Source organism: Mustela putorius, unplaced genomic scaffold, assembly GCF_011764305.1.
Source record: "Mustela putorius furo isolate JIRA1106 unplaced genomic scaffold, ASM1176430v1.1 tig00000166_pilon_pilon_pilon, whole genome shotgun sequence".
Classification (NCBI taxonomy): Eukaryota; Metazoa; Chordata; class Mammalia; order Carnivora; family Mustelidae; genus Mustela; species Mustela putorius.
The window spans coordinates 6,226,953-6,244,383 of NW_025421301.1; positions in this window are offsets into that span (position 1 = coordinate 6,226,953).

Consider the following 17,431-nt stretch of genomic DNA (forward strand, 5'->3'; position numbering starts at 1 on the left):
AATTCTGCTGTTATAGGGCAAAAGAATTATAGACAATACATAAATGAATAAGCATGGCTATGTTCCAGCAGATACCCCTATTTTTACATATAAGAGTCATTCATGGTTCACAGGCAGCATAAAAACAGGTGGCAGTGTTTGCCAGTGTGTGTTCTAAACTAGCAAAGACCAAGGGATTGTATTTTCTAGCAGTATAAAACCAATGACAAGGGTTCAACATTTGCCTGATCCCTTCCACAGACGGTACCAAGTAATCCAAAATGGAAATGTATATTCATCCCCAAGCTTAGAGTGACTTGGGCATTAGGTGGAAAATGCTAGGGCTAAGTAGGGGGAAATCATGATAGTTAACAATTTTTAACAAAAAAAAAAAAAAAAAACAGAAAAAGGGGTGCAAGGACTTTGCTGTTATAGCTGCTAAGTGCAAAGCAGTCAGTAGTCGTATTTTTGGGAGATGCTGGTCACTGTAAGAGAAAAATAGAGTGAATTGGTCTTCTCATACTTATTAAAGGGATTTGAGTCAAGCCAAATAGACAACCAAGGGAATAACATGAATTGTCTGGTTGTATCCAGGTGTTCATGTTTCTTTGAATTTTGCTTCAAATCACTTACTAATTTATGACGAAACCATTATGATTGCCTATAATTTTTCTTTGTGAGTAAAGAAGGCAAGATGGAGAGTCAAGAGACGTGAATCTGAGTCCCAGCTCTAGCAATTAGCTGTATGTGTTTGGCAAGTGATTTAACCTTTCCAAATCTGTTCTGATTCTTCTTTTTTAGGATTAAGTGTTTGACTGAATAATCTGTGAAGTGACTTCCTGATCTAAAACGCTACATCTCAACGTATTTAAAATGTCCAACTTAAAGTACATACAAAAGAGTACACTCTCTTTTATTTAAGAATATTTGGGGGATATGATTATATTTAAAACGGGAAGACAAAACGTGAAAAAACAAAGAGGCTAAAGAAGGAAGAGACAGAATAGAGGTAAAGGAAAGAGAAACTAGACTTCTCTGATTAAACTTTTGTTTGTAGATTTGGATTTGGAACCATGCAAATATTTCACGTAATTCTAAAATAAAATAGTAGAAAAACATTCTCATAATTGAAAGGAAATGAACCTGTTTATGGGGTGGTAGTATCATGGAAATGAGTTCAAATAACTCTAACACTGAGTAATTTGATCATTCATCCTAGTAGAATGTATCATCCTGAGGACAAAAAGAACTTAAAAATTTTTAAACTATTTTCAGTAAATGTATTATTGGTGATAATTTTTGTATTTTTATTCTGAGTCTGATATCCATATATAGTGTATATAGTATGGTGGTGTTGAGAAATGAGATTTTTGGCATAGGAGAAAAGAGCTAACATTTATCATACTTGGGACATTAAATACAAATATATAGATCAAATTTGAATTGGGGAGAATAGTATAAAATCAGGATATATTCTATTTTGAAGAACATATTTTGCCTATCTCTGTTCCTGAGAAAGTCTAGAAGCAATCAACTACCCAGTAGCATTCTAAATACATCAAAGCACACCCTGTTCTCTCAGCAGAGCGAGACTTTGGTGTTTAGGTTTATTGAGTCTCCTAGTTCCCCTGTGTGTGGACAGGATCTCAAAGTGGCTGAGCCTCACTGTAGAATCATCCAGATGGAGCTTCCATATCAAGGCGAACTTAACCATTAACGGCAGTGGAATCAACGGAAATCATGGTCAGACTTAGAGGGGACATACTAGTGACAACCCACGTGGGGTTGATCAGCATGGGAAAATTATAGAGCTCCGGCTTAGCTGAAAGCAAACAGACTGTGAGTGCCAGTCCCTGACATCAGCAACAGAAAACAGAATGCCAAGGGAGGCTAGACTAGTCCAAACTCCCTTAGTAGCCTCTGTAGCTAGCTCATAGTCAAGTATTCAGACAGGGGGCCAGGTGTCTCCCTCCTCGACTAAGGCCATGAGGTTATCTGAGCCACACTCCTTTCCCTACACCCAGACATTATTTGGGAGCAGAGGAGAAAAGCACTCTGAAATGTTCTTCATTTTCCTGATTTATATAAGCCAAGTCTGAGTTCCTTATGGACACATTTTAAATTGTTGGATTGAGATTATTGAGTGGGACCAAACAGTTTGTTCCCTGTCTGCAACTCAGTGAATGGTGGTGATGAACAAGACCAGATCAATTATAGATAAAATAATAGACCTATTTTTTTCTTTTTTACAAATCTGAATTGTAAGGCAATTTTCCATCTCACCGAACAGTTTATTAAGACTGTCATTAATAATTTTCCTTTTTTGAAAAAAACAATCATTTACCAGTTGACTACTGTTTCCTTAAATAAAACAGTATTTTCCTTACCAGCTAACTTAAAATGGCACACACGCACAGACACACATGCTTAAGGTGTATAGTTTCTCAGAGTATATGGAGTAATATGGAGTAGGAAGGGAGCAGGGACTTCTTCTGAAGAAGTTGCAAAGTTAAGTGCTCATAGGGACCCAGACAGGTGAGAATGGAAATGATGAAATCCTACTGGCTGGGACTCTGGCACCCTGAGGAGCCCATGCTTGCCTATAGGGAGGAGGTCAGTGCTCTGCTCTGGAGTTTACAGATGTTTTAAGACAGTTGGATGTATAAACGTGTACCTGAAACCTGTTTCTTAATGTTGGCACCTGGATAAAACAAAAACCCTACTGTGACAGCCGGACATCCCAAGTGGGCAGGTTGGGTTTAACTCAAGGACATCTGATTTACAACCTCAGATCTAGTCCAGTCAAAGGCACTTAGTACATGGAAACTGAGGCTCAGAGAGCCTGTGACTTACCCAGTTGTTCAGTCATATTTTAGCTCCCTTAAAAGTTGTATTGTTTCTGAAAAAAATTACTGTAGTTATTTGCAACAGGGAATATGTAAAGTGGCTCAAAATTCAAAAGGAACATGAGGTATAAAAGAATATTATTATTTTTTAAAGGTGTAATTTATTTATTTGAGAGAGCGGAGAGAAAGAGCCCTAGTACCAGTGGAGGGAAGGGCAGAGGGAGAAGAAGACTCCCTGCTGAGCAGGGAGCCCAACCTCAATCCCAGGACCCTGGGATCTTGATCTGAGCCAAAGGCAGATGTTTAACCTATTGGGCCACTCAGGCGCCCCTAGAAAAGATTATTTAAGGTCCTAGGTTAGCAACCAATGTTAACAGTTTCTTGTATGCTTTTCCAGAGATATTTTATGCAACTCACCGATGTAACTGTATTTTTTATACAGTATCTTTATTAGCAGATGTTGGAATCCTTTCTGCAGAAAATGAAAAAAGAATCTACAGATAATTCATTAGAAATAATAGAATTAAACATGTTGGATATATATCAGTTTTTTTTTGTTTGTTTTTGTTTTTGTTTTAAATGAAAGTCAACTCCATTTTTTTTACACCAGCAACAAATACCTAGAAGATATCTGGGAAGTATCAGAAAATAGCAAATAAGTACACAGGAATAAATCTCATAAAAGACATGCAAAATCTCTGTGGAAAACTATAAAATGATATATACATTTAATATACACAACTATAAAGGAGACATTACCTGAAAACCTGAATAATGGAGGGAGAAACTATGGGTAAGATAATGTTAATGCCTTCCTAGAGGGGTAAACAACCTTGACTTGACAATGGCAAGGCCTCCAGTATCTTGTAGGTCCTCGTTAGCATATGAAAGTTCTTTCAAAACCTCTAGTTTTCCTAACCTCCCCCTGACCTCCAGTATATAATCAGCCACCCCTCACAAGCCCCATGCAGCAGTTCTTTTGCCCAAGGATGTCCTATCCCCCTGCTTTAATAAACCACCATCTTGTACCAAAAAAACAAAACAAAACAAAACAAAATTGTAGAGATATCAGTGGATCTATAGATTCAAAGCACTTCCAATCAAAATATGGATAGGTTCTTTTCATGGATCCTGGTAAGCTGATTCTCTTTAACACATCTTCAGGCAAATGTAATTTTGGTGAAATATTCTTAATGAGCAAAACTAACCTCTGCTTTCTTTTTCCTCTTTACATGTTTCTGATGCACATGTTTATAATGCGTGTTCATCTCATATCTAAATTTGAGCATCTGGTTAAATAATAATAGCCTTGGGACCCTTATGTTTGGACCAAGGGTCCTTTAATTCTAAAGATTTAGTTATTTTGAGAGAGAACTTGTACGGGTGTGGGGAGGGGTGGAGGGAGAAAATCTCAAGCCGACTCCTTGCTGAGTTGGAGCCCATTGCTCCATCCCACGATCCTGAGATCACGACCTATGTCAAAATCAGGAGTCTGATGCTCAAGTGACTGAGCCACCCAGGTGTCCCAAGGATCCTTTAATTCTATCCTATTTTGTCTATCCACAAATTACTGACTCAGGACAATGCAAATAAAAACGTGGGCATCTGTAGTCCCTCTTCCATGCTTCTTGGAAATCCTCTTGGTCTGTGTGTGGCATCATCAGTTTCCACATGCCAACAACATTTAGGGTAGGGTCCATCCTGCTTCTGTGGGGTGGCTACAACAATGCATTATGCAATGCTACTTTTTTTTTTCCCCTTCATATTCTGTGTATAAATGTGAGTAAAAATTGTGGCCATGCATATTTAGAGGCATGTAAATCTCAGGTAAGTTTTTCTGTTTACCCTGGGCTGGAGTGGTGGCTTCAGAAAAATGGCCTTAATTGTAACAGTCACAATACTGTCACTGCAGACAAGGACTTAGGTGAGTGGGCTCAGGACCAGCAGGAGGAAGTGAGAATAAAGCCCTAGCCGATTAGTGGGACTCACAGACTCCTAGTTACATTGTATTTTCATATCAAAATAAAGAATTTCAAGACCCAAAGTGTATTTTTAAAAAAAGTTTGGACGCCTGGTTAGCTCAGTTGGTTAAGCATCTGCCTTCAGCTCAGGTCACGATCCTAGGGTCCTGGGGTTGAGTCCTACATGGGGCAAAATGGGAGCCTGCTGCTCTCCCTGCTTATGTGTTCTCTCTCTCTCTCTCTCTCGCAAATAAATAAATTTTTAAAAAAAGGTTATTTGAGGATATTTGACATATAATGTTACATTAGTTTCAGATGTATAACATAGTGATTCAACTTTTCCATACATTATGCTGTGCTTACCACAAATATGGCTACCATCTGTCACTGTAAAGCTATCACAATATCATTAACTGTATGATATCGATTATATAGTCATGCCTTTTATTTCCATGTTGTGCCTTTTGTTCCTGTGATTTATTCATCCGGTAAGTGGAAGACTACATCTCCTACTCCCCTTCACTCATTTTACCCATTCCCCTTCTCTTCTGCCCTTTGGAACCATCAATTTGTTCATTGTATTTATACATCTGATTCTGCTTTTTGTTTGTTCATTTGAAAAATGAAAATATCTTATTTCTTACTTTGAAGCAAAATTTTAATAATAATACAAATCAAATATCTGAAGTAGCTATGCTCTCACTGCTATCTTATCTATAAAGAAAATTGATTTGTGACTTACAGGTTTATTAGTAAGAGGTAGACCTCATTTTTTAAATATAAGTTACTTTTCTAAGTGTAAAAAAATACTGGTTGCCCAGTATTGTGAACATTTTGATCTTACGAAAAAGCTTCCTTTAAATTTATGATCACAGAGATGTAGAAGGATAAAAAAAAAAAATACCTTTTGAGAACAGTGGAATTGGTGAGGAGTGTTAGGCAGACTATTTTTTCTTTGAATATGTCTTTCTTATACGCTGTGTTAAAATGAGAATGCTTTCGGGTGTCTGGGTGGTTCAGTTGGTTAAGTGTCTTTCTTTAGCTCAGATCATGATCCCAGGGGCCTGGGCTTGAGCCCCACATTGGGCTTCCTGCTCGATGGGGAGCCTGCTTCTCCCTCTCCCTCTGACACCCCCCTCTGCTTGTGTGCCTTCATGTGCTCTCTCTCAAATAAATAATTTCTTTTTAAAAATGAGTATGCTTTACATATATAAACAAAAAGGTAATTTCAATTGAAATACCCTTTCCCCAACATTTTATTATAAACATTTTCAAACATATATCAAGGCTGAAAGAATTTTATAATAAATGTTTGTATCAATCCATCTTATTTTCTGATGCATATCAGAATGATTGTGGATAGGGCGCCTGGGTGGCTCAGTGGGTTAAGCCGCTGCCTTCGGCTCAGGTCATGATCTCAGGGTCCTGGGATCAAGTCCCACATCGGGCTCTCTGCTCGGCAGGGAGCCTGCTTCCCTCTCTCTCTGTCTGCCTCTCCATCTACTTGTGATTTCTGTCAAATAAATAAATAAAATCTTAAAAAAAAAAAAAAAGAATGATTCTGGATGTCAGTATACTGCCCTCCTAAGTACTTAAGCATGTATATCATTAATTGGAATTCTATATTTGCTTATAGGTTTTTTGCAATGACTTAAATTATAAAAGTAATATGTGGCCGTTGCTGAAAATTTGATATTTCAGATAAACAATTTACAATTTTATTGATTAGTATTTATTTGTATCAGGGCTTGTGCTCTGTACTTTACTAGCATCATTGCATTTAATCCTTTCCCAAACCCTAAGAAGTAGCATTATCCCCATGTTACAGATAAGAAATCTGAAGTAAGTTGCCACAGCTCCCACAGCAGCAGTTAGAATATGTACTGAATCTGTCTCAGACCCTCATCCTTAGCTATATGTTCCTCTGCTAGTCTTGACTCCATCCCACTGAACTTCAAGATAACTATCGCTCCTCTCCAGACCATTTTCTAGATGTCTGTGTTTCGACAACTGAATTTTTCCACAAAAAATAGGATTCTGTCTTGTGTGTTGTTTTATAATTATCTTTTTTCCATGTTTGCAAACTTCTTCCTCCAGCTTCTTATTCATGGCTGCAAAACATTCTGCTGAGTAACTAAGCCATATTTTATCACTACTTTATTGTTGAATGCTTTTTCAATTTCTATTACCAGCTGTGAGAATATAAATCTTTATGAAAACTACTAATTACATCCTTTGGGTCCCAAGTAGAATTGGTGGGTCAGAGATTATGTGGTTTTTGCTCTCAATACAAAGTTCCAAATTGTGTTTGGGAAATTGTTTTTTATCAGTCTCCTCTCACCAATAGTGTATATATAACCAGCAGGTTTTTCTACTTGCTAGCCAACACTGACACTGCATATACAATTAAAAAAATCTTTTCTAGTTAGAGAAGTGAAAACCTTTATGCTTTGTTTGACATACATTTGATTATTCATGAGGTTGAACCTATTTTTCCATGTTTATTCATTTAGGTTTTTCCTTTCACATACAGAAAGCTTTCTTGTTCATGTTCACACAGTTCATTTTTAAGTGACTCTTTTGAAGGATTTTCACCCATTTTGTGTTAAAACCCATCTTGTAATGGAAATTTTATTTTTGGTGCAGAGTCTAGTGTTTGAGAAGTGCAGTAAAGGCAGTCACACTTGGAGTACCTCAGTGACAGCAGAAATGTTGGCATTTCCCTCTTTGTGACAAGATGAATCTCTGTGAGATTGCCGTGAAGGAAGGAAGGAAGGAAGGATTTTAGAATACATTTGTACAGAGAAATCCCAGAGCTTCCCATTGGATGCAGTGGCCCTGGGAGATTCGCCTGGGCAACCCACAAGGACTGAGGGGTTGGCTAATTTAGAAGCTGGCTTTGAAGCCATGGGAGTGCCCTTCAGGGGAGCAGAGGAGGGCTCATTTGAGAAGTTGGACCACCCTAGTGAGGAAAGGGAAACTGTGCCTGGGCAAAGAAGGAAGTGTGGGTGATATTAGAGAAACAAAGAGTGAGCTGGTGGTTTAGCTTCACTTTTCCCTGATTAATAATCCTCACTCTTCTGTCTTCCCTGCTTCACTGTGAGGAAGATCAAAAGTGTGCAGTCTGTGAGGCACTGAGTCCTGTTTCCTCGTTGGTAGGGAGACATGGTGGCTCTCATCTGCGTTAGCTCTCAGAGGATGGCCAAGAGATCCTCTTCCGTCTGGCATAGTTAGTAGATATATTTGCTAAAAATTCACCCATAGTTTCAATTGTGCTTCTTCTCAATGGGAGCATGATAATAAAATCCAAGTTATGGGAGAAAAAAGATCATAGAAACTACTTGGACTCACATCAGTATTACTGGAAAATGTTAATACTCGTATATTACATGTGATGTAATTCTCACTTCTATTTTTCTGTATATTCCATAATTGGTACATTTACATATATAATGGAAATACTGATAAATTAAATTTAAAATTTCTCCACCTGAGTGAGAATCTGCTCTAGCAGCTAAGTTAGGGTCAAGAAACAAGAAATCCTGTTGTTCATAAACATTCCTTTCCAAAAATGTTACGGCTTGTGAATATAGGTTCTTTTGTATTAGCATTATTGATAATTTAAACTTTAATGGAATGGCAGCAGTTCAATAGCAATAATAATTTAAAGCCAGCACCTGTCATTCCAGATCCCTGAGGTCCTTATGTGTACAATGTGACTGGCAGCATGTGCATTTCTTGGGGACTAGAGTGCCTGAAGTCCATGCTGAAATCTCTTATATTTCCTCTGATCCAATGCGGTCCTTTTGCTTAGAGACTTAAATTTAATCTCAGTGAGTGTGGGTTTCTATTTTTCTGCGAATTCCACCAATGGCTCTAGAAAGAGAGGTTACCAAAGGAAACTTGCCTAATGTGATGTCATTATTTCCCCTCCTCACGGGTCCCGGGAGTGATGGCATGCAAGGTGAAATTAAAAGGCAGTCCCTCTTCTGAGCTGGATGGTATCCGAACAGAGAGGGGCAAAGGGTAAAATGTGCTTGAAGTGGGTACAGAAAAGTTCTTGAAAACTGGAAAAGGGTACATTGTATCTTTTGTTGGCTTGAAATTCTTGGCATGTTAATTAGTCTATAAAAAGGGCCTTGCCAATGTCAAAAGGCAAGTTCTAAAAGCCTCAGGCTTTTAAACTTGAAGTAGTACAGTGAAGGACGGACCTCACACAGAATGTTCACAATGTATTGCAAAAAGTGACAAAAATTGATTAATTACTTATATTAAAATTAATTTGCAGTGACGGCATTAACATTCTGAATCCAGCTATTTCTTTCAGTGTGCGTCTCGTGGCTGGGAACCTACTTTCCTTCTTTGTTCATTTCTTAAAGCAACCATCTTTCATTTTCCTTCATTTTTGGTAACTGTTTCTTTCAAGGACTATAAATATCTGAAGTTCACTTATCTAATCAAAATTTCCTTCTGGATAAAGGTTCTTAGAGAATTCAGTTGCAAAAAATGGGTTGTATGTATGAAGTCTGAAATTACTTAAAAAAAAAGAGAGAGAGATGAAAATTGATGATAGGACGTTCTTTTCCTGGAAAGGATGTTTGCGACAGTTCTATTAAGCAGAACATGTTAAGGACATTACCTCATATCAATCCCTCACTGCCTCCCTGCAAATTTTAATCAACGAATTCTACTTAAGAGAAGTCTTCTTGGAGCTATATTGGTTACCAGCAAAGGTTCTATTTCCAAAAGTTATCTTTCATACATCTATAAATGATACAGATGTTCAAACTTTTAAATATTTAAAGTATGTGACGTGCTTCTCATAGTGTCTTATCTGTAATAAATGCTCAATTAAAAATAGTGAATCGTTTTCTGTCTTGATGGGAAGGCATTTCTGTTCTGGCCCTGATGGGAGTGATGAAGAATGAGGAACTGCCTTCTCTCACGTGCTCCAGCTGTCTGGGGCAGCAGGACCCTCTGGATAGATAGTATGAGGAGCTGAGGACTCTTTAGAGTACTCGTTCCCTTTTTTGTGGTCCACTGGTCAAAACTTGCTGTATTCCATTGAGCAGAATTTTCCAAATGTGTTCTGCGAAATAATGGTCCCAAAGGAGGCTCCATGAAGAAAATAATTATGTGTTCAACTCAGTTTCGGAAGCACTAGGGGAAGAACGTTAAGTACATTTAGTATTTTCCCCTTCAGCTTGACACCTGATGATTATGTATGTCTAACTTGTGTTGATAAATCATAATGGTAATTCTGTGTTACCATCAACTTTTAAATGGTTGCAATGCAGTGAATCCTTCTGTATAAGGTATTTGCCACCTCGTCCCAACCAGACTCCTTCCCACTAGAGCAGTCTTTCCCTCCCCACTGACCATTTTAAGCCCCACAGGCTCCAAGGTTAACAAAGCCAAATGGACAAAACGGACACTGTTGTAACTCTGGTATGCCTCTACTGACAGGGTAAAACACACTGAATTTTAAATTTAATCCATGGCACAACATTAGTGATGAGATTTTATTTTCTTCTCCAAGAAACTTTTCAAGTATAGATTTCTCAGTGAGAACAGCCTGGTAAGGAGGCAGGTAGTCTTTCATGATAATCTGGAGTCAGACTATGGAGACTGACTAGCTATTTGCTTGAGGACTTGTCATAGATTATGTATTTGATCTTGGGCAATTACTTAAGCTTTCTGTGCATTAGTTTCTTCACCTATAAAATAGGAATAATGGTGAGGCTTACTTCATGGGGTTGTTGTGGAAGTTAAATGAGATGATACTTACAGAAGAATAGTCACTGGGACAGATTCGTAACAAATAAGTAGTAATTGCCATCATCATCATTACTTCTCAGAAGTTGAGGTTGGAGTTAACATTCACCTGATACTGTTTTTGAGTGCATGTCTACAACTGGATCTTTCTGGTCTCTTTTAGAGGGCATGTTACATTCAATAGCCATATGAGACATATTCTACACTTAAGCAACTGAGTCCTGAGGAATTGATGTTATGATGTTAAAATGATAGCTTGTCAGAGTTGGAAAAGATGACAAAAGTGACAAGTTCTGCTCTCATTTCATAGGTGAAGACACTCTGGTTGATAGGTAAGGAGACTTTTTCAAACTCCACACTTTGCTCCGGGTAGAGTTGACAAAAGAACTTAGCCTCCTGACCACAGGTCTCCTGCTCTTTTTTCTTCATACATCCTTGGTATTGGAGACCTCAGCATGTGGAGGATAATGGCATTAGTTATTTTGTTTTGTGCTTGAATTTGTGGATTGTTTCACAGTTGAGGTTGATGAAAGGGTCAGTAGACCAAAGGATGAGACTGATATAAAGTGAAGGTCAAGCAAAGCTTTATTTCGCACCAAGCATGGAGAATCAAACTCACCGGCCAGGGCTGTCTCTTGCAAAGAGGCGACCCCTCCCAGCCTCACAGACTAACTTTTATGGAGCAAAGGCCATGTGGTTGAGCCTGGCCACATACAGGTGGCCAACTGAATTACATTCTACCTCATGATAGTCATTTAATTCAGCCTATGACCTTGGCTAGAATTGGCGCCTTTGTCTGGCAACCAAAAGGCGGGGCTCACACTCCCTGGTGGGTAATACTTGCGCTTTTACTTGATTGGACATCTCCACCTGGCCGGACACGTCCTTGGCTGGTAGGGAGGTAATACATGCGCTTTTACTGATTGGACGTTTCCACCTGGCCGGACACGTCCTTGTATCTGGGCTCCATTATTTTTGCCCAGCCTGACATGTCCTGGTATCTGTGCTCAGTTATTGGGGCTATTTGGCCGTTATTTCACCAGTTCTGTTTCTAAGCGCTTTCCTCTAGGGGGGAAGGGGCAGGTTCAATCTAAGTTTACTGCATAAACAACAAAATGGCTCACTCTGGCTAAGTAGTCCCTTATAGTTGACATTCCTGGAGCTTAAAGAAACAATATGAAAGCAGAAGAAATGAGACATGTTGGAAGAGACATGGGTTTTAGAGCTAGAGGGTTCTGGATTTCAGACCTGATATGTGGCTGTGTAACTTTGAGGGAAATTAGTGACCTTCTGTGACTTTTACTTCCCTCATGTATTTGGGGATAATATTTGGTTTTCAGAATTATTTAGAGAATTAAATCAGCAAATGTATAAAACAGCATTGAATGTAGTAGTTACTAAATAGAGGGCAGTTATCATATAGATTTATTTCTAATGAGAGTTTTAATAGATGATGTCATTGCCAGAAACAACTATCTGAGAATAATAGAGTTGAAATTAATATGGGGGCTTAATCCCTTGCTTTTGAACTGGAGTAAATATAGTCCAGGGGTAAGTGGCTGTGTACAAAAGTGAATAAAATGGTATATCATTTAGAAGTGTAGGTTTCATTTGGAAAAAAAAAAGCAAAACTTGAGGAAATTTTATGTGGCTAGTAATTGAAAACATTTTAAAAATTACATGGATATTCTATGGAATAAAACTCACAGTTAATAGACAGTTCTAAGAAAAAGCACAAGACTTGAAATACATTTTGGTTTTGCAGCCGACTTCCTCAAAATATATTGTTAGCCTCCTATTCCACTACTCACCCCAAATTCCATAGTGCTCACTCTCCATGGCTTGTTGGGGCTATTTGGATGGGAAAGTTTAAGAAATATTGTCCTCTCACTGCTAGATTGTAAATCTAATTACCTAGGTAAAATTAAACTGAGTTGCCAAGTTCCTTTAACTAATGATGTGGAGGTGATACTTGGAGGGTGGTGACAGTGAAATCATGTTGATTGTCAGAGACCTGTCTGGTCCCATACATCTGCCTTGCTAATCTCTCATTCTCACTTATGAGAAAGCCCAGTCCTTATTTTGGAGTTCCATCTACGCTTGCATCTATAATTTTTGCTTGCTGATCATCTGTCTTTCCTTCTGCTGGTAATAGCTTCTGATTTTCTTCACCCTCCCCTGACTCAGTCCAAGAGTGATGGATGGAACTGCTGGGCCAGGGTGGCCACACAATGCTAGCCTGAGCATGAACTTATTCTTTCCTTCTCTGGCTTCTGTGGTGCTTTCTGTGCCCTCCCCCCTGCACTTCCTATGAACTTGAAGCTGCTAAGCCTAGAGCTGTCTAATGCTCTGTCAATGAGGAAAGCTACATAGAGACACACAAATTAAGTCCTTTGTTTTGTCTTTGCCTAGAATTGTAGGAGTTGAGTTTCCTGTTACTTGTATCATTCTGCATTGGTATATATACCCTTGGCTTCTCCACTCTATTCAATTATCAGAATTATCTGCCTATCTTTATCTCGAAAGTTAATCATTTAGTCTTTCATACATTTATTCTCTCATTTATACTTATAACAGTCATAGAATACCTACTGTGGCAGATACTGACAGTATGCCCAATATCCATTCCCTTCTCTTCTCTGTTAACAGAAATGTAATTTTATTCAGACCAATGTTGTACTGTCTGAAGCCATGGGTCATAATTAATTTAACGTTATAAATTAATCATACTAATCCTGTCACACACCAATCCTATCTGCTTCCTTAGCTTCCTTTGTAGCTCATGGTGGTCATGTGACCTAGTTCTGGCAAACGAGTCCTCACAGGGAGTTTGCTGAGGGATTTTTGGAAAATGTTTCTTTTCTGATTAAAGAGTACATAGACAACAGGCGCAATTTTCTTGCTCCTCCTTTCTGTGGCTGTGATGCGTTGAACTGTGAGCACCTCCTTGCAACCTTGAGGCTGCAAGTATGAGAGAAAGGCTTGGAGAATCACAGAGAAACCAAACTTTAGTTGTTGAGCTGATGAATCCCCACCAATCTTCAATTCCTTCAAGATTTATCATGTAGGAATTACAGATCTCTATTCTTTTTAAGTCTCTGCCATCTTTCTGTTACTTAAAGTGGGAAGTATTCTTGCTAAATACAGCAGGTATTAAAGAAATGGGTAATGCGCCTAATGCTAGAGATACATAGAGGTGAAAAGACAGGTCCTATTTCAAGAGGTTTGTCACAGAACTATTCAGTTACTGCAGTGTGTGAGGTAATTGCTACAGTGGAGGTATATGGAAGGGGTGGTACCTAAAATACATGAGCTTTGAGTTAACTCTTAAATAGGAATGAGGTTTTGCAAGTGGACCCAGACATGGGATTGGGAGACTAGAACAGTTCATGGGAGTTGGAACACAATGTGTAAAGATGCATAGTTAATTCAGGAGCTATAAGCAGTTATAAGTTGTAAAATGTGGGGAAAATCAGTAGCGGGAGATGAGTTTGTAGGATTACACTCCAGATTTTAGGGACCCTTACTTTCCATGCAAAAGAACTTAACATAACATGTGTGTTGGTGGATCAGCGCCTGGGTGAATCATCAATAGGTTTTAAGAGTACAGTTTCCCAGGCCCTAAACTAGACCTGCATTGCAATCTGTGTGTATACATCCTGGGAATCTGTGTTTTTTAAACTTTCACAGATGATAGTGGTTAAGAATTACTGATGTAGGTGATAAAAAGTGAAAAATTTTGATCAGGGTCTTTACCAGATCAGATCTGCCTTTTAGAAAGATCCTATTGCATACCTGGCACATTTGAACACAGAGTCCATTATTTTTTTTAAAAAACACATTCCTTCTGTATGTGACAAAGCTGTTTTCAGTAGTTTTGGTACTTTGTTTTTTAAAAACTAAGTATTGGGGTGCCTGGGTGGCTCAGTGGGTTAAAGCCTCTGCCTTCGTCTTGGGTCTTGGTCCCAGGGTCCTGGGATTGAGCCCCGCATCTGGCTCTCTGCTTGGCAGGGAGCCTGCTTCCTCCTCTCTCTGCCTGCTTCTCAGCCTGCTTGTGATCTCCGTCCATCAGGTAAATAAATAAAAATCTTTTAAAATAAATGAAAATTAAGTATCTAAAAAGTAAATCCCAGTTTTGAAGATTGAAATCTAATTTTGAGTATGAACTAAAATTTACATGTACTAAGCAACACCTGTTTTTTTTGCACTCTTTTCATTGTTTGAAATTTTAGGCACAAATCAAAACATCAATTGATCACAGACTGACAAAACTGAAGTAACACAAGTTCTGTGTATTCATCTTTATAATCACTGTACTATCACTGTGAATCTACTATAGACAGTTCTTGCTTTGTGGGATTCTAATGAACATGAATTTCAGTTACCACAACTTAGTTAAATAATACCAGTTCCTCAACATCAAGTTTCAAATTTCAGTTACTAGTTTAGTTCACTAACTGTGAATAATTGCACAGGGCACAAACTTACCCTTGTAAATCTTTGGTCCACAACTCCCTATGTAAATAACAGTTGTGGGGCACCTGAGTGGCTCAGTGGGTTAAACCTCTGCTTCAGCTCAGGTCGTGATCTCAGGATCCTGGGATCAAGCCCCACATCAGGCTCTCTGCTCAGCGGGGAGTCTGTTTCTTTCTCTCTCTGCCTGCCTCTCTGCCTCCTTGTGATCACTCTCACTCTGCCAAATGAATAAATAAAATCTTAAAATAAATAAATAAATAAATAAATAAACAAACAAACAAACAAATAAATAACAGTTGTGTGGTGTGGTCAGTAACCAATTATGACACTTCCTTAAAAATCTTTGGTGATTGGTCACTGTGTATCTGTTGGTCAGTTTATGCACAGACAGTGAAGTGTGTAGTTGTGCTACATCCTTGTTGTCTGGTGATAATCCACATGTCATTTTACAAAAATGGATAACCAAAGGAGGAAATTGACCATCAAAAATGAAGTGCAACAAAGAAACAAGAGTGATAATACTAAAAGTGAAACTCAAATCTAAGTTGAACAGTTATGGAAGAAGTAGCTGACCATGCAAGTGTTAACACTTCTTCATTTGGGACTCTAGATATGGAGCCAGAGAAACTCTGTGAAGATGAATTTACGACATTAATGAGGCAAGTGGCTATAAGGAAAAACATAAAGATGTCCCTGAGGAATTGATGCCAGTAAAAACTTCACATTATAAGAACTCTTGGAGATATTTCATGACATTAGAAAAGCAAAGGATAGAATATTGGAAGCTTATCCAAACTTAGAAAGGAGTATGATAGTTTTTCAAGGCATAGAACAAATGCTCCTTCCATATGATAAGTTCTAGAACAAGATGAAGGCAAGCATCATTCAAACTACTCTTGATAATTTTTTTTTTACAAAGAAAGAAAACATTTAATTCACGATGTTTCCAATGTTTTAAATTACAGTATACTAAATAAATACAAACTTTACTTCTTTCTCATTTCCCAGTTAATTATAATAATGAGTTTTTTTAATGTTTCAATGAAAAAGTTTAAAAGTCACAAGGGAAGCCAACATTTTCCATTGATTATGAAGATTGTTTTGCAGTGACTATGAAGATTTCTGCATGTGTAGTCTCTTTTGGCTCCACAATGCCTTGCAAAGCAAGGACTGCCTGTATTGGAGAATGTGTGGTAGCATAGGGGTTGGAGATATGAACTGTTCCTGAAGTAAACTTAAACAGTATTGAATCAAGACAGATTTACTCATTGGATTAACACAGGGTGCTAACTTGTAACTGGAAGTTCTTTGAATTGATTTCCATGTAAAGATGTTTTTGTAAAAGATATGCAACTAAAAATGTGCTAATTTGAGTCTCATGTATATAATACTAAAAAGTAGTCATCACAGCAATTATTTAGAACTTAGAGTGAGAAAATTTTTTCGGTGGGAGGAATGGATGTCACTGAAATTGTTTAGACTCACTGACTCATATTTGGAAACAGAATGAGTTCTTCACAGTTTTATTATTGTTTTAAACTCTAAAGAGACTTGTCCACCTACTGCCTGCACTCAGGAGGACCATTCCTACCTCCCTGCCTTTGGTCTGGCACTGGAAGCACTACTTGGTTTGTGTAATGATGATCAAGTTTAATTCCTACCTGAGATGACCACTTCCTCTTAAAGTTGCTGCGACAGTTCATCTCTATCAGATCCATCCCTCCATAGTTGGCATTGCTGAGTACTTTTGGGTTTTCCTTGACATTACCTGTGATCTTGCCAGTTGTAATTCAACTTGTCACTAGGTATCCAGCCCTCCCTGTATCTATGTATGACCTTCACTGTGGCTTAGCCATGCCCTTAGTTGGGCTTGATGGTCTAAACAATCTAGCCTGTTATTAGAATTGTTGAATGAAATAAAATTGTTAGTGAAATAGATACTATAATTTCTTTATTGGTAACATCTTTTAGAATTTACTAACTTTTAAAGTCAGGAATTTTCCCCCACCCCTGCCCTGTTTTCCTGAAATGACTATCCCTATTTCCCTTCAACGTCATCATCTTATAACACTCTTTTGTAAGTTTGTTTCTTTCATTTGGCTGGAGACATATGTATTTAATGTGTAACTGAAAGTCTTGGAAAAAGTTCAAGAACGACAAAACCTGGGGCTTCAGGGTGGCTTATGAGTTGGGCCTCTGTGTTCGGCTTGGGTCATGGTCTCGTGGTCCTGGGATCGAGGCTCTGTCAGACTCTTTGCTCAGTGGGGAGTCTGCTTCCCTATCTCACTGCCTGCCTGCCTCTCTGCCTACTTGTGATATCTCTGTCAAATAAAAAAATAAAATCTTAAAAAAGTAAAAAAAGAACTACAAAACCTGGAGTTATAGTAATGTAGT